The sequence below is a fragment of the Vicugna pacos genome, chromosome 6, assembly GCF_048564905.1.
Source record: "Vicugna pacos chromosome 6, VicPac4, whole genome shotgun sequence".
NCBI classification, from domain to species: Eukaryota; Metazoa; Chordata; class Mammalia; order Artiodactyla; family Camelidae; genus Vicugna; species Vicugna pacos.
Window position 1 is genome coordinate 73,842,128 of NC_132992.1, and position 27,337 is coordinate 73,869,464.

Genomic DNA, 27,337 nt, shown 5'->3' on the forward strand with positions numbered 1-27,337 from the left:
CCATACTGTTTTCCATAATGGCTGCATCAAACTACATTCCCACCAACAGTGTAGGAGGGTTCCCTTTTCTCCATACCTTCTCCAGCATTTATCATTTGTGGACTTTTTAATGATCTTTTGCCCATTTTTAAATTGTGTTACTTGCTTTCTTATTGTTGAGTTTCGAGAATTCTTTATATATTTTGGATACAAGTTCTTTGTTGAACATGTGATTTGAAAATATTTTCTTTCAGTTTGTAGTTTGAAGAATTGGTCATTTTATCTAAGTTGTCAAATTTATGCATGTAGAATTGTTTATAGTATTCCCTTACTATTCTTTTAGTGTCTGTAGAGTTTATAGTGATAACCCCTCTTTCATTCCTGATATTGATAATTTGTATCTCTTCCTTTTTCCTTTGTTTTGCTAGAAATTAGATGACATTTTATTCATCTTTTCATATAACCAGGTTTTGGTTGTACTGAATTCCCTTTTTTCCCGTTTTCAATTTTGTTGATTTCTTAAATCTTTATTATTTCCTTCCTTTTACTTGCTGTCTGTTTATTTTGTTCTTCCCCTTTTACTTTCTTATGGTGGAAACTTAGATTATTGACTTGAAACCTTGACTGTATTCTGATATAATCACTTAATGCTATACATTCTCTAGAATTATGGCTTTAGGTACATCTCACAAATTTTGATGTGTTTTCATTTTTGTGTAGTCAGTAATATTTCCTAATTTCCCTTAAGGCTTTTCTTTGGCCCATGGATTATTTAGAAGTGTGTTGTTTAATTTCGAGGTGTCTGGAGGTTTTTCAGTTATTTTTCTGTTACTGGTCTAGATTAATTCCATTTTGGTCAGAGAACATTCTTTGTATGGTTTCAATTCTTTTAAACTTGCTAGTTTATTTTATGACCTATAACTTGGTCTACCTTTGTGAATGTTCCTAGAGTCTGTATCCTACTATTCTTGGGTGGAGTGCTGTATAGAGAAGGATGTATGTTCTACTGCTGTTGGGTGACGTGCTATGTAAGTGTCAGTTAGATCCAGTTGGCTGATGATGTTGTTTAGTTCTTCTATATTCTTGCTGATATTCTGTTTACTAGTTCTAGTCATTAAAAGTGTTGATGTCTCCAGCTATAATTATAGAGTTGACTACTTCTTTCAGTTCTTATCAATTTTTGCTTCATGTGTTTCAAAGCTCTGTTGTTAGGTACACATTTACGATTGCTGTTTCTTTTGATGAATGACTCTCAGTAATTTTCTCATTTCTGAAATCTTTTTTGTCTGATACTAATATAGCCATCCTGACTTTCTTTTTTTAGTGCCTTTATTGTATGCCTTTCTCTCTTTTTTATTTTTAATCTACCTATATCATTATATTTGAAGTGAATTTCTTATAGACAGCATATAGTTGTGTCACAGGTTTAAAAAAATCAATTCTGACGTTTGTCTTTTAATTGGTGTGTTTAGATGATTTTTGCTTAATGTAATTATTGATAAATTTTGATTTAGATCTACCATTTTATTTTTTGTTTTCTGTTTGTACCCCCTTTTGTTTCTGTGATTCCTCTTTTACTTAGACTGTTTAAATGATTTTTAGTGTTTCATTTTAATTTCTTTATTTTTTGAGTCTATCTGTGTACATTTTTTTAGTGGTTGCTCTAGGGATTACAATATGCATCTTAACTTTTCACAAACTACTTAGAGTCAGTATTTTCCCACTTCAGATGGAATGTGGTAGTCTTGCCACATCAGTTGCTCTATCTCCCCATTTTAGGTTATAATTGTCTTACATAGTACATCTACATACACTGAAAACCTCACCAGCTCTTCTAATTCTGCTTTTGATCATCAAACATATTTTAAAGAGCTAAAGAGATAAAGAATAGTTTATTATGCTTAAGCAGATAGTTACCCTTTCTGATGCTCTTCCTTTATTCTGATGTCCCAAAATTTTCTTCCGGTATCATGTCCCTTCTGTCTGAAGAATTTCCTTTAGAAATCTTTTAAAGCAGGTCTGCTGGCATATTAGGTTTTCCTTTATCCGAGGAGATCTTTATTTTACCCTAAATTCTGAAGGGTATTTTGATAAGTATGGAATCCTGATTAATTGTTCTTTATTTTCAGCACTTTAAAAATGATGTGCTACTTCTTTCTGGTCTCCATGGTTTCTTATGACAAATTTACAGTCATCTGAATCACTGTTCTCCTATAGCTAATGTGTTATTTTTCTCTGGTTGCTTTCAAGACTTTAATTTTGTATTTAGTTTACAGCAATTTCATTATGATACATTTAGGCATAGGTTTCTTTGGGTTTATCCTCTTTTTGGATTTGCTGAGCATCTTGAATTTGTAGGTTTATTTCTTCATCCGGATTTGGAGGGTTTTCAGCCATTATTTCTTCAAAAACTTTTCAGCAGCATACTATTTTTTTTCTCTGAGACTCTATTAACATAAATATTAGACCCTCAGTTAGTGTCTCACAAGTTTCTAAGGCTCTGTTCATTTTTTTCATTTTATTTATCTTTGTTGTTCATTTTGGATAATTTTATTCATCTACTAGTTGGTTGACTTTCCTATGTCATCTCTATTATGCCATTGAACCCATATTGTCCCCTTCAGTTCTAAACTTTCCATGTGATTCTTCTTAACGTCTTCCATTTCTTTGCTCAGTTTCTGTATTTACATTAATTTTCACAGTGTTAGTAATTATTTGTTGGAGTATTTTAAATGACTACTTTAAATTCCTTACTTTTAACTCTTTAAAGTGAGTAATTCCAACATTTGTTTTGTCCAGCTGTTGATATTTGTTTGTCTTTTCCCAAATGAACTGAAAATTTTCTGATTCTTCACATCAAGTTATTTTGAATTGTATCCTGAATGTTTTTAATATTTTGTTATGAGATTCTTGGTCTTTTTAAAGTTGTGCATAATGTTGATATTTTTGTTTAAGTAGGCAATTGATCTGGTCAGGTTTAGGCTGCAAGTTGTAACTCACTTTCTGTGGGCTGTTTCATGTCAATTTGGTTTTCCAATCCTTTGTATGCTCCTTGAATTTCTCCCATGTGTGTGCCACCCTGTGTCTACTCTGGGACCTGAGAGGGGTCTGTATGTTAATTCATTGCTCAAAGTCCTTGGTATGCTAATTGGGATCAGATCCATGCGTGCACAGCTTGGAGGCAAGCCCATAATTAGTTCATGGGGTCACTTTCCTAAGCTGCTCCCTCTCTATGATCTCCCTATTTTCTCGGTCCCTGGAGCTTTTCTGTTCTTCAGTCAGAAATCTAGGGTTTTATTTACCCAGTTTTGCCACTCACTTTCACATGTGTGCCCATGTCAGGGGCCAAGGAGTAGAAAGATAGAAAAAAAGCAATGGAGGTTCACTCCATTTTTCTGGAACCATAGCTCCATCAGTCACAGAGGATGTTTCTCCTCTCTCTGAGTTTTGGTTCCTGTGGGATTCTGCTGCTACCAGAAGATTGTTTGAGATCTGGAGTGTGAAAGAATGGAGAAAAAAAGAAAAAATCTAGGGGATTTCTGCACTCTGTCTGAGCATTAAGAGTTCCCGTTCTTGATTCCCCAAGCCAGACCTAGAGGCTTCTCCTGGAACTCACTCTCTGTGCCCCAGTGGCCCTTCTGGGTTTTGGGCTGCACTGAGTTCAGACTGGTGGATACCAGATGGAGGGGGGTTCTCAAATAGCTGCTCCATGCATTTTGTTTGAGATTTACAGCTACATTCAGTGGGAGAACCAGGGTAAAGTGAACTTTCTCCATCTTACTTGGAACTGGAACCCCAGTATGCTCTTTCAGATTTAATAGTAACGACCATTTCAACACACCACGCTAAACACATTACAGCACTTGTTTTGTGTTTTAACAATCTGACTAATGGATGGTCTCTTTTTAAAGGAAAAGTATTCTTTCATGGACTCCTAGAGTCAATTTAAGTTATTTTTTTTTATCATTTTGTTCCTGAAATATGTATTGACACACAACGTGGTCTCAGCATCTTATGCTACAGTGTTTAAACAACTATAAAACAAAGTGAAATTTATCAATTAAATGCAAACAGAAGTACAACATGAAACAATCTAAGTCAACATCATTTATTTAATGTGACAGATGACAATGTTTGTTGAAACTAAATAGCTGTTCATACTGTGAATTGTAGTGGATGACTGTGGTGCCGGTTCTTCTGTCATGTCACTGCTCCCTCGTGCTGAGTGATGACTCAATTCTCCCACTAATTTCTCTAACCACTGCACCACCTTGCAGGTTCTACTTGTATTGTGTGATGTAACATAATGTGGTCCATCTTTAACTCAAAGTGGCATTTACATATTAAATCTCTCTCTCTGTCTCTCTTTCTTTACCAGCCTAAGATCACTAGAATAGTAGTTATTGGTGCCAACACTTGTGCATATGGCATCAAAAACTTTGATATTGAACCTTCCCAGCAGGACTTAGTTATGAGGTGGTCTGGAATATGTTAATATTAGAATGTTACACTTGCAGTTCAGCTGAGAACTCTTACATTAAAAACTATAGCTTTAGAAAATGTTTAGACTCAAAATATTTGTGGATCCCCATTTGAGAAGCAATGCAATATTATTTAATTTGATTCTTTCAACAAAAATCATTATCTCTACTTCACAATGAGGAAACTGGCTTAGAGAGAGAGGTTAAGTAACATGGCCAAAGTCTCACAGCTGATAAATGGCAGGGTCTGGGTACACGGAGAGCAGCTAAATCTGCCTATCTCGAGTCTCCACTCAAAACTGTGACTCAGTCAAGGCTGCTGTTTTCTCCATAAGAGCTCATGCATTGATCTGTTTTTCTCAAAGTGGGCAGAGGCAACATGGAACCATCCAAACAGCCTCACACAGTCTCCCTTCACTCCTTGATCTAAGTCCTCTATGTTCCCCTAAACTGAAGAAGGTCTTGTTTTATTATGCCCTCAAGACAAGGAAGAATACAAAGAACATAGAACTATATTCATTTTATTACTTTGAATTCTTTTTATGTTCTTGTTACTGCACAGAAATGCATTTTCCTATAGGTGTGAGCAATGCACAAGTCGATGTCCCCTCTGAGAAGATGTTCTGTTCTGTCTTCTCAGACATAATTAATCACTCCCTTTTCACTTCAACATATAGCACTCTGCTCCTAGGCCAAATGTAGCACTTTGTACATTGTATCATGTTGGACTTTCCTCTCCCAATCCGTGAGCACCTTGGGGATAAGGAACTTGTCTTCCTTATCTTTGTAGCGTTGGAAAAGCACCAACACAGTTCAGTATGCATTTGCTGAGTTGAATGATGTCATGATCTTGTCTATTAATTCACTATATGTTGAAATAAAACTAATCTCTAATTTCTCACTGAAAATTTTCCTCCCTTAGTCTTCTCCATCACAGAAAAGGACATTGCATTTACCCTACTTTAAGCTACCATCATCTCTTGCCTGAACAGCAGTAGTTGCCTCTAATTGGTCTCCCCACATCTACTCCAATCCATGGGGACCTCTGACTACCAAGTTTCCCTCTTACATTTCTCCTTCTCTATGTGTATCTGCCTCATTCTCTTCTTTCTTCAGCCTGATTTTCCTTTCTCCTTCTCGTCAGATCATGTATCAGTTATCTTTTGCTGTGTAACAAGTTACCCCCCAAAAGTAATGACTTAAAATATTATTTATTATGTCACAGTTTCAGGTCAGGCATCTGGGTGCAGCTTAGCTGGGCCTTATGCTTCTCATAGGCTACAAAGATGTTAGCCAGAGCTATAGTCACCTCAAGGCTCAACTGGCAAATGATCTGTCTCTAAACTCAGCACATGGTTGTTGGCAGGATTCAGTTCCTGGACAGTTGTTGGACTGCCATTCCTTGCTAGCTGTTGGCGGGAAGCCATCCTTAGTTCCTGGCCATGTGTGTGTACCACAGGGCAGCTCACACAATATGTGGCAGTCTGCTTTATCAGAGCAAGCAAGTGTGAAGAACCAGAGAGAAAGGGAGCAAGATGGAAATCACAGCTTTTTATAACCTAATCTCAGAAGTGACTTCACTTTTTCCATATTCTATTTGCTAGAAGCAAGTCACTAGGTCCAGCCCACGATCAAGGGGAGGGGATTATACCTGGGCATGAATACCAGAAGGTGTAGATCACTGGGAGCCATTATAGGAGTGGCTGACCACAGAGCAGATCACAGGCTGGAAAACATGGCTGTCCCTCCGTTCTCACATCTATACATACACATGCAGCTTTATGGAGCGATCCAGTTCTTTCCCATGTTCCCAGTTCTAGATTTCTCAGGGAGAGGTCTCTGGCAAGCTTAAGTCACGTGCTCACTCTTGGTTTAGTCAGCTGTGGCCAGAGTGGCCAAGTTAAGTTGAACAAAGTTGGTGACTGCGAGCCCACTGCTGTCATGTGGACTGAGGGTAAGGGAGAAAAGAGGAGTTTGGTGGTTCATCTGTTGACAACCAGCAAGAATCCACTATAGATATCCTGGCCTCTAGGGTCTATAATCATTCCTGTTGCTTTTCCCAACCCCGTAGCATATTAAACAGCATGTAAACAGGATAAGACATTGACTTACATTGGATTCCCAGGGACACAGTGTTACTGACCCTCCTGAGTAGGTCCCTAAAAAGGGTCCTTCTGTCCGGTGTCATTTGAGCCAATTAAACGAGTCTGAGTTCAGTTTAGAAGCAAAGGAAAGCTTTATTCGTCGATCAAAGAACGGAGAGGTGTGAGCTTGCACTCTAGAGCACACGCTGTCCGCTCTCCCCACAGGCCAAGGGCGGGGCTGCTTGACAGGGATCCCGTCAGTGGGGAGGGGAGGGGGCAGAGTTCTCGCGAGGGGAGCGTGGCTGCGCTGCTCACGCTCCAGATTGCACGCAGTCTCCGGCGCAGCGTCTCTGCATACAGCCCAACGCCATCTTGAATTGCCGTGTCGCGCGCCCTGCTTCTCACACGACTGCCGGCGGAGCTGAAGTGTCCCGTGTGGCAGTTTCGCACTGGGAACTCCAGTCTGAAGCACCAGGAGCAAGGCCTCTGCATGCAGCACCCTATGAGCCAGTGAAACTAGACTAAGCACCAAGGAAAAAAAAAAAGGTTAGACTTTATTTTATTACCTGGGAATTGATAGTGGACTTTGCTGGTGACGAAAGATCATTCTGGAAGTTTTCCAGAGAGAGTAATCAAGACCACTGCCTTTAGGTTGCAATATAAGCTCCTGGCTTTGGAGAAGTTAACGTGTCCCCACGGGCCTGGGAGCTCTGAGGTCGGAGGAGGGAAGGAAGGAAGGACAAGTTCAGAGAAGTGCATCTTTTGAAAAATCTTGAGTGGAATTCCTTCTTCTTTCTGGTGTGTTAGGCCCATAGGAATGTGTCTTGTCCTAGGAGCGTGATCCTTCACAAGCTAAGTGACAGCTGCATTGATTTTAAGACTCTTGAGCAAAGTTTGTATTAAGCTGGGGCACTTAAAATGCTTTGTCGCTGGGGCACTTAGAATGCTTTGTCCCTGGCCCCATTCTTCTTCCGCCTAATGTTTCTGCTCAGCTATGGTGGTCATATCTCAGAAGGGAGTCCTTGAAAATGCCCTTCTGAGGATCCCTGAACTCTTGGGCATAGTCAGATTGTGGGCTGGCAAACTGCCGGCTTTGCCCTGTCTCTCCTGCTGCAGTGTTATGCCGTGTTGTCTCTTGCCCCAGACATTGTGTTGGGTGCTGGAGCTGTGATGAGGCATAGGGTGGGCTCTCCGTACTCCACAGCTCACAATAGGATGGACAAGCCCCTCAGGGTGGATCTGGGGACTTTTATTTCTTTTATTTTTTAAAAATTGAGGTGAAATTCACGTAACATGTAATAATGCTGTCTCTCTAATTTCAAAACTTTTTCATACCCTTTTAATAGTCATTCCCCATTCCGCACCCCGCACCTCCAGCCTCTGGAAACTGCTAATCTTTGTCTCTATGGATTGCTTCTTCTGGATATTTCATATAAATGGAATCATACAACATGTGCCCTTTTGTGTCAGCTTCTGTCACTTAGTACAGTTTTGAGGTTCATCCATGTTATAGCATGTAATGGTACTTCATTCCCTTTAATGTCTGATTTCTTTTAACATGAGGTGTCTGCACTCACATTTGACACACTGTAACATGCCTCTCCCAAGTTTCTCCTTCTCTTCCTTTAACCTTTCTCTCTTCTTGAGGCACTAGAGGGAGAGGTACACTTTTAACCCGGGGAGGAGCATAGAAAGATTTGTTTGTTGATTTTGATCAAGAGTTGTTCTGAAAATATTGGACAAGATGGTACAGCAAAATTACCATCAACACAGTGTTTCTGAAGTCCCTTCACTAGGGACTGTGGAGGGTAAAGTTCTCATTTGATCATGCAGCAGTGTTTATTGAGCACTTACTGTGTGCTGCTGGAGGAAGGAGACCATGCTGGTTGGATCACTGGATGAAGTAGGACACTGGCCCTATCCTCATGGAACATGCATCTCAGAGGGATGACAGAGACATCATCCAACCATGACAATGCAGTACAATAACTGCTTCTGTTAGATGCTTGCTCAGGTGTTGCAAAAGCACAGAGCCAGGGTGTTTAATTGGGAAAGGCTTCCAGAAGGCACTGATGTTTGAGCTAAATCCTGAAGCCTGGAAAGAACTGCCCAGAAGGAGCAGGCCAGGAAGGGATCAGCTAATGGAAGTTATCACGATGAGCCCTGTAAGCTCATGAAGACACTCAATGAAATACATCATAAAAAAACAAAAAGAAAAATGCCAACCAGTCCTGACTTCTCTGTAGCGAGATGATATAGGGAGGTCTGTTCATTGGCTGGTGAGGTTGTTCCTACCAAATAAATGGTCTGTGGGATAGGAGTGGAGTGTATTTTGACATGACTGTGAAAACACAAGTTGCTGGTGTTATTTTATTAGAAGTAGTAGAGAATGGTGATTAAGAGATGGATTTTGGAGCCAGATGGCCTGAGTTTGAATCCTGATTCTGTTACTTATTGTCTGTGTGACCTTGAGCAAAGTATTTAACATTATAGTGCCTTGGTTTTATCATCTACAAAATGGAAATCATTATAGCTTTAAGATTATTATGAGGATTACACGAGTTAATACAGTGTACATATAGCATCCAGACATTGCCCAGCACAGATCAGTGCTGTTGTTAATACAAGCTCTCAGTTATTCTCAGCTTTTATTGCTCCTCTGGACAGATCACAAAAACCACTCATTAGGGGCAAGAGCTGTAATGGCTACTACAAAAGGCCCTGGGTGATTTATACATTGTATCATTTACCACTGGTGATGAGGGAGGCTAAAAAGAGAGAGACTTGACAAATGAGTAGTCAGGCTTGGAGAAATCCTCTCCCAAGACCCAGAGCTAATAAGGGACCGAGTCAGCATTTGGACCTGGGTTTGCCTGATTCCAGAAGCCTACTCTTAACCACTCCCCTATACTGTCTCTCTTAGCTGAGGATTCCAGAACAGCAGTGGTGCACATGCCTTGGGGATAAAGGTTGTGTGTGGGAGGTCACTTGGTATTTAAACATATATTTGGGCCATTTGGGCATTTATTCCCTTCCCTTACAAATCAAGCAAAAGTCTTCCAGTTTGAACATGCCCTACTAATCTGCACCCTGCCCTCTGTGTGTATCAGATTAAGTTTATGTTTGTGCCGTAAACCAAGATGCAGGGGAATGTCTTTCTTGGGACAGAATCTAGCTGAGCATTGGGGCCATGTTTCAGTTCTAGGGAAGGAGGTGGGGCATGCCGAGTAGTTTGAAACATCCCCTCAGATTCTAATTATACTTTAAGTGGAAAAAGTGATCCTCAACCTGTGGTCATGGAATTGGCCTGAGGAGGAGTGGCTCAGTACAGGACCCCAGAGGTTGGGACCTACCTGAAGGTGCACAGCTCTCCTGTGTGGGATGTAGGAGCATCCTCTGGGATGGGAACACCAGCACCTTTTGGGACCCTTGGATTTTCCAGCTATTGGAGGTCTGCGTCAGGATCTGTGGGCTCCCAAGGGTTAACTCTGCTGGCCACGTGCTGCAGGAGTTGGCATGCATTTGTGGCTGCTGTTTCTGTCTTCATCATGATGGAGGGTAATTTTTGCTAAGAGCTGTTAAGAGTGCCCGAGCCAGTAGTCGGCTGGAGAGAATGGTCGTAATCATGTTTCCTGCTTCCATCAGGGCCTTGGAGCCTGCAAGACACCAAGCATCCTGCTGGAGGCCTTCCCAAGCGGGAGCTCTCAGGAAAGGCCCAGACACATGGCTATGCCCACCCTCCCTTGTGGTCTACCGCATATGGGCTGAGAAGGCAAAGCTCTTTAGAAATTTGGAGGTTGAATTCTGTCCAATTAGTTACTGTTGATTTTGGGATTAGAGGAGGCAGAGAAGTCAGGGATGAAAGCTTACATCTGCTTGGAGATTGTCTACCTTGATGGGGCGTAAGCTTGGTTGCCAGTGGGTTCTTTGAGATGCTTGATGTAAGCTGAGAGACAAATTATACTGGGCTGTCTGTGGACACAGATATTATCATGGGACTCTCTCTGCAGTTAGCAGGGAGAAGGTAAAAGCATTATTCCTTCTTTTTATCTGTCCCTTCCTTCTTTTCTCCCTCCCTCTCTCCTTCTCTTCCTCCCTTCCTTTCTTGTTTTTCCTTCAAGAATTTATTGAGCACTTACTGTGTACTAAGTTGGGTGATATACATATGGAGAAAACACACCAAGGAGTTCTCCATTTAGCAAGGGAGGCAGCCAACAGTGGCAACATAGAGTGATAATGAGGTCTGTGCAAAGAGCCAGGGGAGCAGGGGAGGGAGCAACTGACTACTTAGAATGGTAGGTGGGGAACAAGGGTGAGAAGATGCACTGAGGGCCAGGGAAGGGTTCATAAGGGAGCTAACATTAGAGATGAACACTGGAGGAGTTTGCCAGGTGGTAAAGTGGGGAAGGGCCCCCAGAAAGAAGAAATAATACAAGAAAAGATTTGGAGGCATTAAAAAGAATTGGATAGGTGTTCAGGAAAATGGGGATATGTAGTGTTCCAATAAAATATATGCACCTGCAACACAAAATAGATGTTGGTCTGTTGTAGACCATTGCTAGCAATACGCTGCTGTTTGTTGTGGACATCTTGACTATTTGTGACTTTAAGGAAATTAAAGTCAGTTAACATCTTGATAAAATATGTGTTAATAAATTGTAAACATATTTTATTAGATAACCAAGGTTATCCAGAACAGAACATGTTACGGGGTGAGAGAAAGAAGAAAGAAGTAAAGATACATAGGGCCAACTTAATGCTTGACCTGGTACATGTTCTCAGGTTTTTTCCTTTTCTTTTCTTACTTTTTACAACAGAAAAGTCTTACACATTAAAGTAGAGATGAGTTTAAAGGAGTCTCACCTACCCATAACCCAGCTTTAATAACCACTGACTTCTTCCATTTTTGTTTCATTGATTACTTCCAGTTTCTTTTTCAGTTGCTGGAGTATCTGAAGCAAATCCAGTACCCATAGATACTTCAGTATAATTTCTTTTAAGTATAACCGCAAAAGTACACTAGATAGTTTCCTTTTAAACATATAACTGTAATATCATTTGCACACCCAACAAACAAAATAAACAAAAATTCATTAATATCATTTAAAATCTGGCCCATTTTCAGTTTTCCCTGATTGTCTCAAAAATGTCTCTTTATAGTTGGTTTAAGTCAGAATCCAACACAGTCCACATGCAGCATATGGATGATTTGTCTCTCAAGCCTCTCTTACTTCATATTAATTCTCCATCTATCCACTTCCCGACTTAAACATTTATTTTAATTAAAAAAATTGTTGGGAAACTGAGTAGTTTGTCCTGTAGTACCCCCGAAGTTTGGATTTGGCTGACTGTACCTCATGGAGCCCTTTAACAATCCCCTCCAACCCCCATGTTGCCTGTGAACTGGTAGTTGGAGCTAGAGGCTTGATCAGATTCAGATTTTCTTTCTTTTGGCAGGAAATTTCATCGGTGGTGGTGTGTGTTTCCCACTGAGTCATTAGTTGTTCCATGGTTAGTGAGGTTAACTTTAGTTACTGGGTTCAGGTGATGTCAGACTAATCCATCTGTTACACAGTTTGTATTAAGGTTTTAAAGCAGGAGTGGCAAAACCAGATTTGTTTGAGAAGGATTCCCTTGGTGACCATATGAAGAATGACTTAATGAAGTGACCTTGGAGGTAGTGAGACCATTTGAAAGCAACTGCAGTGGTCTAGGTGAAAGATGCAGGTTTTTGACTAAGAGGGTGGACAGGAAGGTCCACATAGGAGAGATACTGAACAGGAAATGAGCATCTACTGGATGTGGAGATAAAGGAGGAAAATGCAGTCCATCAGCTAGCCTGTTGTCTTCGTCCTTCTAGATACATCATACCTTAGGAGAGCCCGTCCATTCCCAGGGCTTTAATTCCCTAATATGCAGTTATATCTCTGTCCTTACACTTTCATTGTGAACCTCACATTCCTGTGTTCAATTGCCTGCTGAACATTTCCACTGGAATCTTATACTTCCATGGCCCAAACTGCACTCCTGATTGTCCCCACCAGCCTGCTTCCCCCCAAGTTTTCCCCATCCTAGTAATGGCACTCCTGTTGTTCAGACAAAAACCCTGAGTCTCTTTGTTTCTTACACATTCTCATCAAGTTCTGCCAGCTTACCTTCAAAACCTATCTGAAACTGAACAAGTCTCAGCAACTTTGGCCTAAGACAAATTATAGTGATCTTTCAGCTCACCCTAAGTCTCACTCTGCCACTCTTGCAGTGGTCCCAGCTGACCCCCAGACACATGAGTGAGTTGCGCTAAGATCAGTGGAGCCACCTAGCCAGCCGTCCCAGATAAACGAGCATCGGTGTTTCATAGTTACTTGTTGTGCAGCATTGTAGCAACAGATAACTGGGAAGTTCTAAATCTGTATCTACCACATGGATCTTTCCTCTTAATTTCAGACTTGCATATCAATCTGCTTATCAGACAACTGCACTGGATATAATAATAGTCAATTCCAACAAAACATGACCAAAGCCTTTGACAGAACTGCTCTTTTCCTAATTGTTCCCATCTCACGTTGGTGCCATCATTCACCTAGCAGCTCTGACCAAAAAAGTATGAATCATTCTTTATTGCTTAATTTTCTTTCTCTCTCTCATCCAAATTATCAGGTTATATCTATATTACCTTCAAAACGTATCTAAATCCGTCCACTCTTACCTGTTCCCACTATCTTCCACTTTAGTCCACACACGAGAAAACTCTCTTCTGTATCATTGTCATCACCTCCTACCTGGTTTCCCATAATCAAATCTCAAAATGGCAGGCAGAAAAAATTTTAAAGGTATTGCATATGTATGACACCAAAAGTAGAGACAACAAAAGAAAAAAAACCAGATGAACTGAACTACATTGAGATTAAAAACTTTTGTGCATCAGCAGCCATTATGGAAAACAGTATGGAGATTCCTCAAAAAACTAAAAATAAGCTTACCATATGATCCAGCAATCCCATTCCTGGGCTTATATCCAGAGGGAACTCTATTTCAAGAAGATACATGCACCCCAATATTCATAGCAGCGCTATGTACAATAGCCAAGACATGGAAACAACTTAAATGTCCATTGACAGATGACTGGATAAAGAAGTTGTGGTATATTTATACAATGAAATACTACTCAGTGATAAAAAAAGAATAAAATAATGCCATTTTCAGCAACATGGATGGACCTGGATATCATCATTCTAAGTGAAGTAAGCCAGAAATAGAAAGAAAAATACCGTATGATATCACTCATATGTGGAATCTAAAACAAAAGAGAAAAAAAATAAAGAAAAAAGAGGACACTAATGAACTCATCTACAAATTAGAAACAGACAGACAGTAAATAGTTTTTTGGTTACTAGGGGAAAGGTGATGGAAAGGGGTAAATCTGGGAGTTTGAGATTTGCAAATGTTAACCACTATATACAAAAATAGATTAAAAAAAACACATGTCTTCTGTGTAACACAGGAAACTGTATTTAATATCTTGTAATAACCTTTAATGAAAAATAATATGAAAACAAATGTATATATATATATGCATGACTGGGATGTTATGCTGTACACCAGAGATTGACACGTTGTAACTGACTGTACTTCAATTAAAAAAAGTCTTCATTCATTAAAAAAAACAAAGGGCACTATCAACAGAGTGAAAAGGCAGCCCACAGAATGGGAGGAAATATTAGCAAATCATATATCTGATAAGAGATTAATATCTAGAATATATAAAGAATTCATAAAATTCAACAACAAAACCCCAAATAGCTGGATTAAAAAATGGGCAAAGAACTTGCATAGATACTTCTCCAAAGAAGACATACAAATGGCCAATAAGCGTATGAAATGATGCTCAGCATTACTAATCACTAGTGAAATGTAAATCTAAAGAATCAGATAGCACTTCATACCCATTAGGATGCCTGCTATTAAAAAAAACAGGAAATAACAGGTGTTGGCAAAGATGTAGAAAAATTAGAACCCTTGTGCACTGTTGGTGGGAATGTGAGACGGGTGTTAACTGCTGTGGAAAAAACAGTATGGTGATTTCTTGAAAAATTAAAAGTCTGATTACCATATGATTTAGCAATTTCACTTTTGGGCGTATACCCAAAGGAATTGAAAACAGGGACACAAACAGATATTTATACACCTGTGTTCATCACTGCATTTTTCACAATAGCCGAAAGATGTAAGCAACCCAAGTGTCCATCAGTGGATGAATGGATAAACAAAATGAGACATATCCATACAATTGAATATATTTCATCCTTAAAAAGGAAAGAAATTCTGACACATGCTACAACATGGATGAACCTTGAAGACATTGTGCTTAGTGACTTAAGCCAGTCACAAAAGGACAAATACCGTATGATTCCACTTATGTGCGGAACCTAGAGTAGTTAAATTTATAGAGATAGAAAGCAGAATGTTGGTTGCCAGGCGCTGGGAGAGGGGGAAACAGGGAGTTAGTGTTCAGTAGATATATAGAGTATCAGTTTTAGAAGATGAATAAAGTTCTGGAGGTGGATGATGGTAATGGTTGCACAACAGTGAAAATGTTCTTAATGCTACTGAACTGTATACTTAAAAAAGGTTAAAATGGTATATTTTATGTTATGTATAGTCAGGCTCAACTTTTAAAAATGGCATGGAAAAAATTCCTCAGACATTTAAAATACATTTTAATATCTTCTGAACAAATCAGCAATGTAACAACAACAACAACGAAAATAAACAAATTTAGGCTTAATAAAATAAATGATTGGCCTTTTTTTGGTTTACTGTAAGGAAGTATACCTATTTTCAGACTATTACTCTGTATTTAGACTCTATTCTATATTCAAGATACATTATAGCTCTTCAGCTCCCACTTTACATCTAAATTATTTTCCTTTCATATGAAGACTGACAACAGAATGTACTTCGTGCCTAATTAGTTATCTCATTTTGTATATTTTGAGCACAATCAAACTTAGACTAAACTTTTAAAATTATTTAATATTTGACATGTACAATAGAATATGTATATTGTACATAGAACATATATATATATCTATAATATATGAATATATGTGTTGTGAATATATATGTAAGTTATATAAAAATATATATTATGTTTTAAAATATAAATCTCAGGTCATTTCACTCCCTGATCAAAAAACCTTCAAAACTTCCTGTCTTCACCCTTCCCATGGCTTTCAGGTGCTGTAGGACCCTGCGTGGTCCATCTTTCCAACCTCATCTTTTACTACCTTTCTCTTCGCTCATTTTTGCTCTGGTGTCCTTGGCCTTCTTGTTCGACCCCAAATTCCCAAGTTTGGTCCTGCGTCAGGGCCTTTGTATTTGACAATACTTTCTTTCCAGATATCTGCCTGTCTTGTACCCTCACTTCAGTGTGATCCAGGTTCAAATGTCAGCTCCTCAGAAAAGCCTCTCCTGACCACTGTATCTAGAACAGAGCTCTCCACTTCATCACTCTTCACTCATGACCTCCTGTCCTGCTGAACTTTTTCATTAGTACTCATTACTGTATAAGGTTATGTCATGTACTTATCCTTCATCTATTCCTGTCTTTCATCTGTTTGTTCATTGTGGTAGCCCCAGCTCCTGACACACCGATGATGCTCAGTGAACTCTACAAATGTTCACTGAGTCTCTACTATATGCCGGACTCTGTGGATTTAGTTCTGGCGTCTGTGTGGAAGATTATACTATTGAGTGACAGAATGTGTTAGGAAGGATTGCGGTCAGTTAGGTTACCTCGAGACTATCAGATACTGATGGAGAAAGGCAGCTGTAGCCCTGGTATGGAATTCAGGACCTCCAAGAGATTGGCAGGAGCGCATGGTAAAACATACAGAATTCTACCTTGGGACTCACTACCAGTCCATCCAATCTGAGATTCTGTCTCTGATGGGGACAAAGGGGACACTGAGGGAAGAATAGCCATGGTGGTCCATAATATTAACAGTAAGTTCCATCCTAGACAGAGCCTTAAGTGATATGGCTTCTGGAACTATTAGGATATGCCTGCCCCCTAGGACCACAGGCTTCTCCAGTCCCCTGATGTTGGAAATTTCCTTAAAGGGAAGTTATTTACTTAGGCATCAGAGAGAAGCTGAAGAAGCAAGCGCTCCCATGAGGAGGCCCCTCCACTTCAAGCCCCTCTTCAGAGATGTATAGATGACTCATATTGGAACTTTCCAGAAGCCAGTTTTGGGGGGTGGGTAGAGAGGGAATCTGGGGCAAAGAGCAAGGGAAGTAGGAAGAGAGAATTTCACACTCAGAATATTCTAACTTCTCACTTATAAGTCATTGTCCACAAATTTCCTAGACAAAAACTGCTCTTACATTTGTATAGTACTTCATAGTTTATAAAATATTGCATTGGTAAGTCAGGTGCTCCTAAATTAGAATTCCACCTACCACTTATGTAACCTGTGGGACCTTTGGAAAATTTACAGAACCTCTACAAATGTCCTCATTTATAAACTGCAGGTAACTATATATTTCTCATGGGATTAAATGAGACAAGGTTAAAGGACTTAGCCCACTGCAGCAAAGGCATATACACATTTGATAAACATTAGTTTCCTTCCTTATTATTATTTTTTTTACTTCATCTCATTTGGGTCATATACCATCCCTGGGAGGTAGGTGTGGCAGGAATTATCATCCCATTTTACAAATGGAAAACTGAGACTAGAGAGATTTAGTCTGACTTTCCTAAAGCAAAAAAGCTTTCCAATAGGAAAGCCAGGATTTGAATTCAGCTCTTTAGTCCCCATATTGTCTCCATGTTGCCACTAGCTCCTTTCTGGTCATGCTGTATTGATGGTGTCACATGGTGCTGACACTGGGGAAACCAGAGTCTACACATTTACCCCCTGGTCTGTACCATGGGCCAGGAGGATGCTGCTGTCTTTGCTTGTGTTAGAATATACTTTGAAAGCATGTAGAAGCAGAAGGTCTGAAAGCCAGAAGAGATTTAACGTGATATCAAGGATATTCTGATCAAATTACATAATCCCTAATTACATCTTGTCTTTCAGACATAACCTTTGTTGCTCTATTTTAAGCACCTCAGAATGTCTTTTATTTCACTCTTTTCCTCCATGGTTGAACACAGACTCGGCTGGCTGGAGGACGCTGGGTGGCCAGTGATTCACCATTGCCTCCACGGCCCTAAGTTTATGAGAATTTACCTTCTGAGTAGTATCAATACCTTCTCTTTCCCAGGTATTAAAAAAATGGCCAGTTCAAGACACTATTTAGATAGTTGCCCAGTTAAACATGGCCGTACAGCAAGGGTAGTGAGCTTGCTGACTCTAATTGTTGAGTGGAGGCAGCATCCTTATGCCATGGCTCAGTGGACTCTGCTAACTCCCGAAGCCTAGAAGGAGCCATGGGTGACTGTGGTGTAGGGCACTGAGGTCTGTGCTAACGTTGTCCTTCAGGTGTGATGTGGTTGTCACCTACCTCTACTGGGCTTAAATTCATGTGTGGCCAGGAGGTGGCGCCCTTTCCCTGCCCAGTAGGTAGTAGATGGTCATTACTGTGGGGAGGGAAAAAGAGGAGCAGCTAGAACTGCCATTTCGGAGGCTCTGAGTGGCAGTGGCCCTTGTTCCCCTCTTCTAAGCAGACAACAGTTCCCTTGATGCAGGGTGCCACATGGAGCTTCTCTTCTGCAGCTGCCAGAGCCACTTCTCTGCCCAGGATACGGCCTGCTTCTCTCTTCCCTTTAGAGGTGCCACTACCACCTCATTTCTTTGGGGTTCCCTCCCCTAAGAATGAGTGGTGGCTCCAGGAGAATGATCAGAACAGAATGAGGGTAGGAGGGAAATGGGAACGAGGACAGGGTGGCTGACAGGCTGCTTTTTGCAGTGGTTGCTTCTCTCTCTCCCTATGATGAGCAGCCCTTCTGCTCTTTCCTGGAGTAACAAACTTGCCCTGCATTTCTGCACACAGCACCCAACCCTGAGTCAGGCTTGTCACCTGCGCTGCTCTTTGCCCTAAGCTCTTTCCTTTGTTTTAGATGGTTTGTGAGGAGTCTGAGGTCTAAACTGGGAAGGAAGAATAAAGAGATTGAGGAAATAAAAACCACAGAGGAAAACAGGAGGAAAGAGATGGCCAGACATCCTAGAGGGAAACAGAGAGAGAGAGAATGAGGGACAGTGACATATATACAAGGGTGGGGGCATTGGTTTGCATCCCAGCTTACCTACTGTAAGCTCTGTGAAGTTGGGAAAGTCACTGACTGTGCTGGGGCTCAGTCTTCCCATGTGAAAATGGGAATAACTGTACTTCATCTGCACCACTGTGATGAGGATAGCATGAATGCATGTAAGAGGTCCATTTGTAAAGGATAAAACTCTAGTTAAAAAGGATGATACTTGATGTCAACCAGGTCTTAAGAGAGAGGATGTGGTTCTGGCCCATGCTGAATCAGGGGTGGGCCATAGGGTGCTCTCAAGAGCCCAGGGAGGAAACCCTAGCCCCTTGCACCCAAATTTTATTTTCTCAGAAGACTTCCAGCTTTTGGGCAGAGAAGCCTCCTTGCATAGGGTGGCTTTGGGGTGCTTCCAGCTTTTGGGCAGAGAAGCCTCCTTGCACAGGGTGGCTTTGGGGTGCTTCCAGCTTTTGGGCAGAGAAGCCTCCTTGCACAGGGTGGCTTTGGGGTGTGGGTCGTGTGTAAGCCCTTCTAGATTACTCTCTCCCAGAGTTAATACTCACAGCTTACACTTTATTGAGTTTACTGTGTGCCAGGTGCTTTTCTAAGTGCACTACGTGGATTAACATTTAATCCTCATAACTGCCTATGCAGTTACCTATGCGTATGCCTATGTAGTAGGTTGCAACGCAGTAGGTATTACAACTAGCCTCATTTTACAGATGGGGAAACTGAAGCACAGACAGGTTAAAGGAAATTGCCTGAAGTTACACAGGAAATTGCAGAGGGGATAAAAACCTGGGCCTTCTGATGCCAAGAGCATCATCCTAACCACTCTGCTACACTGCCTCCCCAGTTAGGTCCCTGTCCCTCACTCTCATCTGGCAGCGAGCAGGAGATTGCTTCAGAGGAGAATTTGACTGGCACATGCATGTCATTCTTGGGGCATGTTCTAGGGGCCAGTTCCTGCACTCAGGGTATTGGGGGGATGTCTCAGCTTGCGATAAATACCTCTCTATCGGGCCAGACATGCTGTAATTCTCTTTTCTTGTAGTGAGGTGGCAATTTCAGCACTTCAAGAGACAGATGGGGAAAAGGACTTCACATGCCCTTTGTTCCCGATCAAACGTAGCACCCAGACAGTGTCTAGACACTGCCAGCCACCCTGCTTCCAGCCTTGTTTCTGGAGTTGTCTGAAAGGTCCTGGACTCCAGAGCTGGGCCTAGTTATGCAGTGGCTGGGAGCAGACAGCAGGGTTTGCAGTGAAGTTGTTCCCACCAAGTGAAGGGTCCTCCATGGTTTTAATTTTTCTTCAGGGCAGAAATTTTAAGTCCAGAGTGAAATCCAATGCCCGTTTCATTTTGCCTTGTTTTATATCAGAAAGTGATATGAAAGTGACCAGGTGAGCAAGATTACAAACAAAGAGGCATCAATTACAGGCTTTGCAGATATTCCCATCTTGCTGCCATGCAGATGCACTTGAAGTCCAGTTCCTGAAAACAAGGCTCAGGTCTATTGGTCTCATTTTTCCCCCAGAGAAGGAAACATCTCCACATGGGTTCCTGGGCTGGAGATCTAAAGCTTCTTTTAGGGTATTTTCCTGGAAGTTTCTTCTAACACACTCACTGCCCTGGTCTTCTTATTTCACTGAGTAGTTTTTAAAAGAAGGTGCTGGGGTGCCCTATTGCCTTTGTACTGTCATGTTTGAGAACATCTGACTGTGACCTTACGTTTGTACAACAATCTGTTGTAATTTGCAGTTATGTCAAATTTGCTTACCCTTAGACCTTTGTAGACAACCGCCTAATCGTCTTCTGGTATTGAATGTTGCTGTGAGAAGTCTGGAACCAGTCTGATGTTTTCCTTCTTGCTTATTCTGTTTATTCTTTCTTTATCTCTGAGGTCCAATGACTTAACTAGGATGTACCTTCTTGATAACAATCATGACTTATTTATTTTGGTTATCATTTTCTTAGATGTTCAATAACTTAAGTAGGCTATATCTTGATGTCTATTATTCTGGAAATAATTATTCTTTTTCTATATGATGTGTTATTTTGAATTGCTGATTCTTCCTTCATTTCAATGAAATTCTTCTGTATTATATTTCAGAATATTTCTTGATTTCTATTTTTAAAACTTAAGGACACCAATCATTCTTACATTTGACAGTCTTTGTCCTCTGCATCTGTAATTCCCTATCTTATTGCTTTAATCTCCATTTTATTTTCCACTCATTCACTGTGAATATATCAGGCCTTCCCCCAAATCTATTAGTTCTATTTTTCAGCTGAGTCTGTTTCATTCCATTCAGCTATTTCTAATTTATTTTTTAGATTTGTAATAAGTTTATTTTGGTTCACAAATTATTTCCTTAGCTCTGTGAAATTCCTTGTATTTTCATTTTATTGCTCTGTCATCTCCTGTTCATTGACTCTATATTTTTCTAAGTTCTTCTATAGGATAAAACTTTTATGGGGATCTAGTTCTGTTCCTTGGTATACTTTTTTTCTTGACTGTTAGATTGGGTTTCTAATCTTTCTTTTTTCTGTTATCTCTCTCCTTAGAAAGATGGTAAGCTCCAGTGGCCCTCTGCCTCTGCAGAGGCTCCACTGTCGGATGGAGGGGCTTCTGTTCCCTGGGATTTTCCCATAGCTTTCCCTAGGTCTGTCTGCTTACTCTCTCAGGTCATGCCTCTTCAAACTGTAGAGTATTTGTGAGAATTCTCAGGAATCTTTGGACTCAGTTACTTTCCTACATTCTAGTCGTGTCAAAAATGATACAAACAGTCATTTTGATCATACCAGGACATTGTGTTTCTTTTCTTGGCTACCATTTTGGAATTCTGTGGTATAAGGTTCTACTCTGTTTCTTCGTTGGTTGCTGCTCATGACTTTTTGCTGGTTTGTTTCACCTGTTTTGCTTTATTTCATTGTGTACTTGAAGAGACAGAGTCTATGTTCTTGCTCTACTCAGGTGATTCCACCCATAAGTCTGCATTGTTTTTATAAACAGAAAAAAAATGCTATAAGACTGTTAAAAAATAAAGCAAAGAGATCTCAGTTATCTCTAGTTTCTTGACCAACTGTTGAAGTATGCTTTTGAGTGTATCAATATCTGCCTGTATGGATAAATTTAGTAAGACCACTCTTCTTAGCTTGGCTGCTTCTCTGAACAGAGGTTGGGACAAAAATATGGAGAGCGAAGTTGTACTGCATTTTCTGTTGTTAACATGAGCTTCACCTTCCCAGACAGTTCTGAACCTGACCCCACAGAGGACTTCTAACAGTATTCAGATTTGCTTATTTGATTTTGTTTTTCACTATATTGATTGTAACTAATGTTTCTCCTCTTTTGGTGGAGAAACTTTGGAGATTTTCTTTCAAAAGTTGCTTTCTGTTTTTGAATGTTACTTCCAGAGAGAAGGTTACATGCAACCATTGCTCGGGGGTTTCTCACACAAGAAACAGCGAAGTTTAGGTTGATTTGTCTTTCTATAACAACAAAACCCATATGATGGACCTAGGTAAAGTTTACACTTTTGAGACTGACTGCTGGTTATGGCTCACTGTCACTGTCAAGGTCATTAAAAGGGCATTGATGGCAGCCTAAAGGACAACACCAAGTCGGTCACCACCTTGGATGATTTTTGGAATGTTCTGAACATCTGATTTTCAAGTTAATGTTTCAAACTTTTGGATTTTATCTATCTGTTCAAGTTTTGAATTTCAGTGCAAATTTCATAATGTTACATTTGGAAAAGACATGTACAAAATTCCAGAATTTTTGGAACTTTTTATTATTGAGAAATTTGCTCTAACAGTATGTGGGCGTTAGCTTTGGCTTACTCTGGTAAACAAAAATAGTTGGCATGGCTCAATTCAGAGGGGAAATTGAAATGACTTGGAAGAGCTAGACTTTTTATGAGTGATCAGATGTGAACAACAACAAGGAAACACCACTGGATCATAACGTGATAAACTCTTTATTGTGAATCTGAAGCACATCTCTATTTTTGCTTGAAGAAATGTAATTTCTATTTTTAGTCCTTATCCTTAACCTTAGTCCTTTTAGGATTCTCCTATTTCCAGGGCTATTTCAGGCCTTCAAGAATCTAGTCCACATGACCCCTTCAGATCGCATGCTTCTGGGCCAGGGTTTGTGTATGGGAATCCTTGTTTGGTCCGTTTGGCCTGGAAGAACCGTGTAGCCACAGCCTGCAGTCTGGCCACTTCCCCTGGGTCCTGGAAAGCTAGGCATGGGTGCCCTTTTTCCTAAAGCCTTACAGACACATCTCTAATCTTTGAATTGTTCTTCTTTTCCCAGCCCTAGAGGATCTCTTTATGGTCTATGGAAAATCCTGCTTCCTTCTTGTTTTGGTCAATGCCCTTTGTCTCTGCACAAAGATTTCCTTCCACTTCTCTCCTCCACAATGCTAAGTACACCAAAGGCTCACGCTCTGGGAAGAATTAGCCAGGAATGTCTGTGTGCTACTTCCTGCTCTGTTTGAATAGTCTGTCAGTTAGGGTTCTACCAGAGAAACAGAACCATAGGAATTCCTTCTTTCCTTTCCTCCTTCCTTCCTTCCTTCTTCCCTCCCTCCCTCCCTTCTTTCTTTCCTTCCTGCTGCATGCCTCCCTGCACGTACACACACACACACAAGGAATTGGCTTATTTGTTGTAGGCAAGCCCAAAATTTACAAATTTACAAATGCCGAGCAAGCCAGCAGGCTGGAAAACTCTTGGGCAGGAGCTGCTGCTGCAGTCTACGGGCTGAGTGTCTTCTCTCTCAGGGAAACTTCAGTTTTGCTCTCAAGGGCTTTCAACTGGTTGGATGAAACTCAGCTACATTATCAAGGATAATCTTTACTTAAAGTCATCTGACTGTAGATGTTAACTACATCTACAGAACCCCTTGGACACAACACCTAGATTAGTGTTTGATTGGATAACTGGGAGCTGTGGCCTAGCCATGCTGACACATAAAACTAACCATCACAGATAGAGAGGGGGAAGTGGAAAGAAAAAGGGCAAAATATCAGAGGGGTTGGTTTGGCACATTACTCTCTTCAGAATTTAATAGGTTAAAAACATGTTCCCAGTCCTCAGCTCTGGCATACATGACCAACAATGACCACAGTCACACTTCCATAACTCGGCAAGTGAGGTCCTTGAAAATGCTCCACCGTGAAACTGTCCATGTGAAGGCGCACCATGGGCACCTCTGCATATCAGATCCCCCTGCTGGAGATTCATAATGCAAATCACCATATTGAAAACCCTGAGAAATCCGATTGTAAAAATGCTTGTTCGTCTTTTTAAAAAAATCTGGCTTTTCGCAAACTCATTTGACCATGAAACCTTTTGTTTCTTTTTCCCATGTAACATCCATCAGCAGAGCATACTTAGGGAAAGGCTGGCTTAATCTCCTCTCCCTAAAGTAATAGCCTAGTCCACTAGGATACTGCTGATGTTTACCTGATAACACAAAAAGAACAACTTTTTCAATCACTCACTGCACATAGGTATTTCCTGCTTTCCTGGTGTTCACGAAAAGTACAAGATTGGCTGACACAGGAAAGGGGAATTTTGCTGCATCTGTCTTGTGCATGTGACAAAACCTTTTAGGAGATAAACAGTTCAAAGCCCCTTTCACCAAATCTTTGAGCAAAATGGTCTCTAGGAGAGTACTGCTTTGCATATCATTTGACATAACGCAAGGTGCCCTTAGGGGCGCCAGAACTCTGTGGGAAAGCTTGCTCTTGCACTCTTGTGAGCTGGTGCTCCAGGCAGCAGGGACCAGTGATGCTAGTAATGTGCAATTGATCTCATTTAACAGCAAAGTCCTCAACTAATTCTTGAGTGTTGGGGCCTGGACCACAGCGTGTGTGTGTGTGCGGGCGCACACGGGAATAAAAAGCTAATAGTTAATAGACTTTTGGGGTAGGATTTGATTTAGTAACAGAGGCCCCTCAAATAATAATGCCTTCAACAAGACTAGGGTTTATTTTTCATGATCTGCTAGGTAACTATAGCTGGAATGGGGTTCCAAAGTGCAAGGGAATTACATTCTGCCATTTCTAAGGCATCTCTGTCATCTTATTGTCTAAAATAGCTCAATACCACATCCTCATTCCAGTAGGAAGAAGGTGGTTATGGTGCTAAGATGAGTATGTCCCCTCCTTTTAAGGATGCAACTCAGAAGTTTCATGTATCACCTACTGGTCATCCCACTGGTCACTAAGCCACATATACCTTCAAGGAGGAGGAGGCTGAGAAATGTAATCCTTATTCTAGGTGGCTATTAACCTAGCAAAAAATTGAGGGTCTTATTATTCTGGAGAGTGGATTTCTGGGGACAAATTACATTTGCCTCCACAGGGTTATACAAAATATGAAAATAAATTTATTAAGCTCTTGACTTTTTCTGAGCAAGGGTGTACCACATACCTTTTATTCCAAGGATTGGACTGAGGGATTTAGACTATCATTTATACCTATGAGTGGATAGGAACCATCCCAGGATACGAAATATTTGAGGCTGACATTCCTTTTTCTAAAGTCTCCCAAAGTACTTTTATTTTTTTAATAGCAACTTAACCTATTGCATTATAATTACTTCTGAGTGTAGCTGTGTCTGCCTCCCCAATTACACTGTGCTCCTATAGGGCGGAGACTCTGTTCTGTGTCTGACTCATGGTCGGTTCTTAGTAAACACTGTCTAAATCCACTGTAGGAAGTTGACAACCACTCCCATTCCCACTTCTGCCTCCACACTTACCTGAACTCTGACCTTCTCTTGAGAATTAATTGGAAGTGCTGGGGGTGAATCCAAATAATAACTGAAGACTTGGATTCATGGCATCAACTCTGTTCTTGGGATCCCTGGTTGTGGTTGCTTGCTTAACTGGATCTAACTTCACATGGGGAGTATCTGCTCCAGCTTCTGCATACCATCTGTTCTGGCCATCCATTGCCATGTTATGAACTATGCCAAAACTTAGTGGCATAAAATAACTGCTCAGTCAGGACTGTCAGTCAGGAATTTGAACAGGGAACAGAGGAAATGGTTTGCTTCTGTTCTGCAATGTTGGGACCTCAGCTGGAAGACTCACAGGCGGGGGATGACTCAACATCTGGGTTTAAAATTATCTGAAGGTTTCCTTGCTGTCATGTCTGACAGTTGATGCTAGCTGTTGACTGGGACCTTTGTCAGAACACCTCCACGTGGTTCCTCCTTGTAGCCTGGGTTTCCTCACAGCATGGTGGCTGGGTACCAATGGTGAGCTTCCCAAAAGAGAGAAGCAAGTAGAAGCTGCATTGCCTTAGTTCTAACTTGACTTTGAAAGTCATACAGCATTACTTCCACCATATTTTATTCTTTGTGGCAATCACAAAGGCCCTTTTGGTGTCAAGAGGAGAAGAAATAGATTCTACTTTTTGATGTGGTGTTGGTGTTGGTGTTGGTGGTGGCTAGGTTCTAAGAGCACATGGGATTGGAAATATAGTTATAGCCTTTTCTAGGAAACACACTCCACCTATTGGGGTCATCCAGAGGACCGAGGAGCAAGGATTCCTGGATTCACCGAGGGCTTCTGGCAGGATAGTGCCATCAGCCACATTCCCCTCATTTCAGAGGGTCCTAGGAAGAGTCAAGAGCTTTGGCAAAATCCCTGGTATCCCCCTGACACACTGACAAGCAACATGGGGTGGTGAAAATCTCCCTCAGTTATGACTTAAAAGGCCTATGATTTGACTGACATGTGATTTGGACAGGCCACTTGATCTATTTAGGTCTCAGTTTCCCCTCCCTGACAGAGGAGAAGTTGTTCAGAAGTAGATCTCTTGTTTTCTATTCCTTTGTAGTAGGGGATTCTTTTCCTTTTTAATACATTTTATTTTCAAACGGAATGTCAGGTGTATCCCAATATGTGAAATGAATAAAGTTCACTGAAAGGGGTATTAGTGGTGTACATGCCCACTTGACCCTTTCCCCGCAGAGATTCTCCATGGAAACTCAGCACTCCTCAGAGCACATTTGAACAACCTTGAGCTTTGATTCTGGTCACCAGTGCTGATGTGTGGGTTACTTCCCCACACCAAGCAATTCTTCAAAACCAGCTGAGTGTCTTACAGTTTAACTCAGTTCTGACACTGTCCACCTGGAGATGGCATCAGATTCCACAGGTTAAGGGCTCAGTCTCACAGGACTGCCATCCACTTCAGATGCCAGTTACAAGTCCAGGTTGTTGCCTGTGCTTCTTGTGACCAACTGGCTGTAAACCAGAGGTTCCCATGACCCCCTCCTTGGGCTTGATTAATTTTCTAGAGCTGCTCACTGAACTCAGGAAACTAGTTTACTCACCAGATTACCAGTTTGTTACAAAGAGTATCAAAGGATATGAATCAACAGCCAGATGAAGAGATACGTAAGGTGAGGTTCCAAACAAAGGATCTTCTGTTCTCGTGAGGACTGGGGCCCAGCGCAGTGGCACATGGAAGGGTTCCGGTACCCCAGCTTGGAAGCTCTCTGAACCCCCTCCTTTTATGGTTTTATTACAGGCTTCATTACACAGGCATGATTGGTT

At 41.0% G+C, this 27,337-nt stretch overlaps 1 protein-coding gene and 1 pseudogene across 7 annotated transcripts in view; one reads left to right on the forward strand and one right to left on the reverse strand.

Moving 5' to 3' along the window:
* Positions 1–6,697: 6,697 nt before the first annotated feature.
* Positions 6,698–27,337, reverse strand: part of LOC102527396 (cyclin-dependent kinase 1-like) — a 36,312-nt pseudogene continuing 15,672 nt past the window's right edge.
* The window catches only part of NRXN3 (neurexin 3), a 1,622,069-nt gene continuing 1,601,653 nt past the window's right edge, over positions 6,922–27,337 (forward strand). For all 7 annotated transcript variants that reach the window (XM_072963522.1, XM_072963513.1, XM_072963517.1 and 4 more), the window contains exon 1: positions 6,922–7,090. The gene's annotated coding sequence lies outside the window, so the exon portion shown is untranslated. The remainder of the gene's footprint in view (positions 7,091–27,337) is intronic.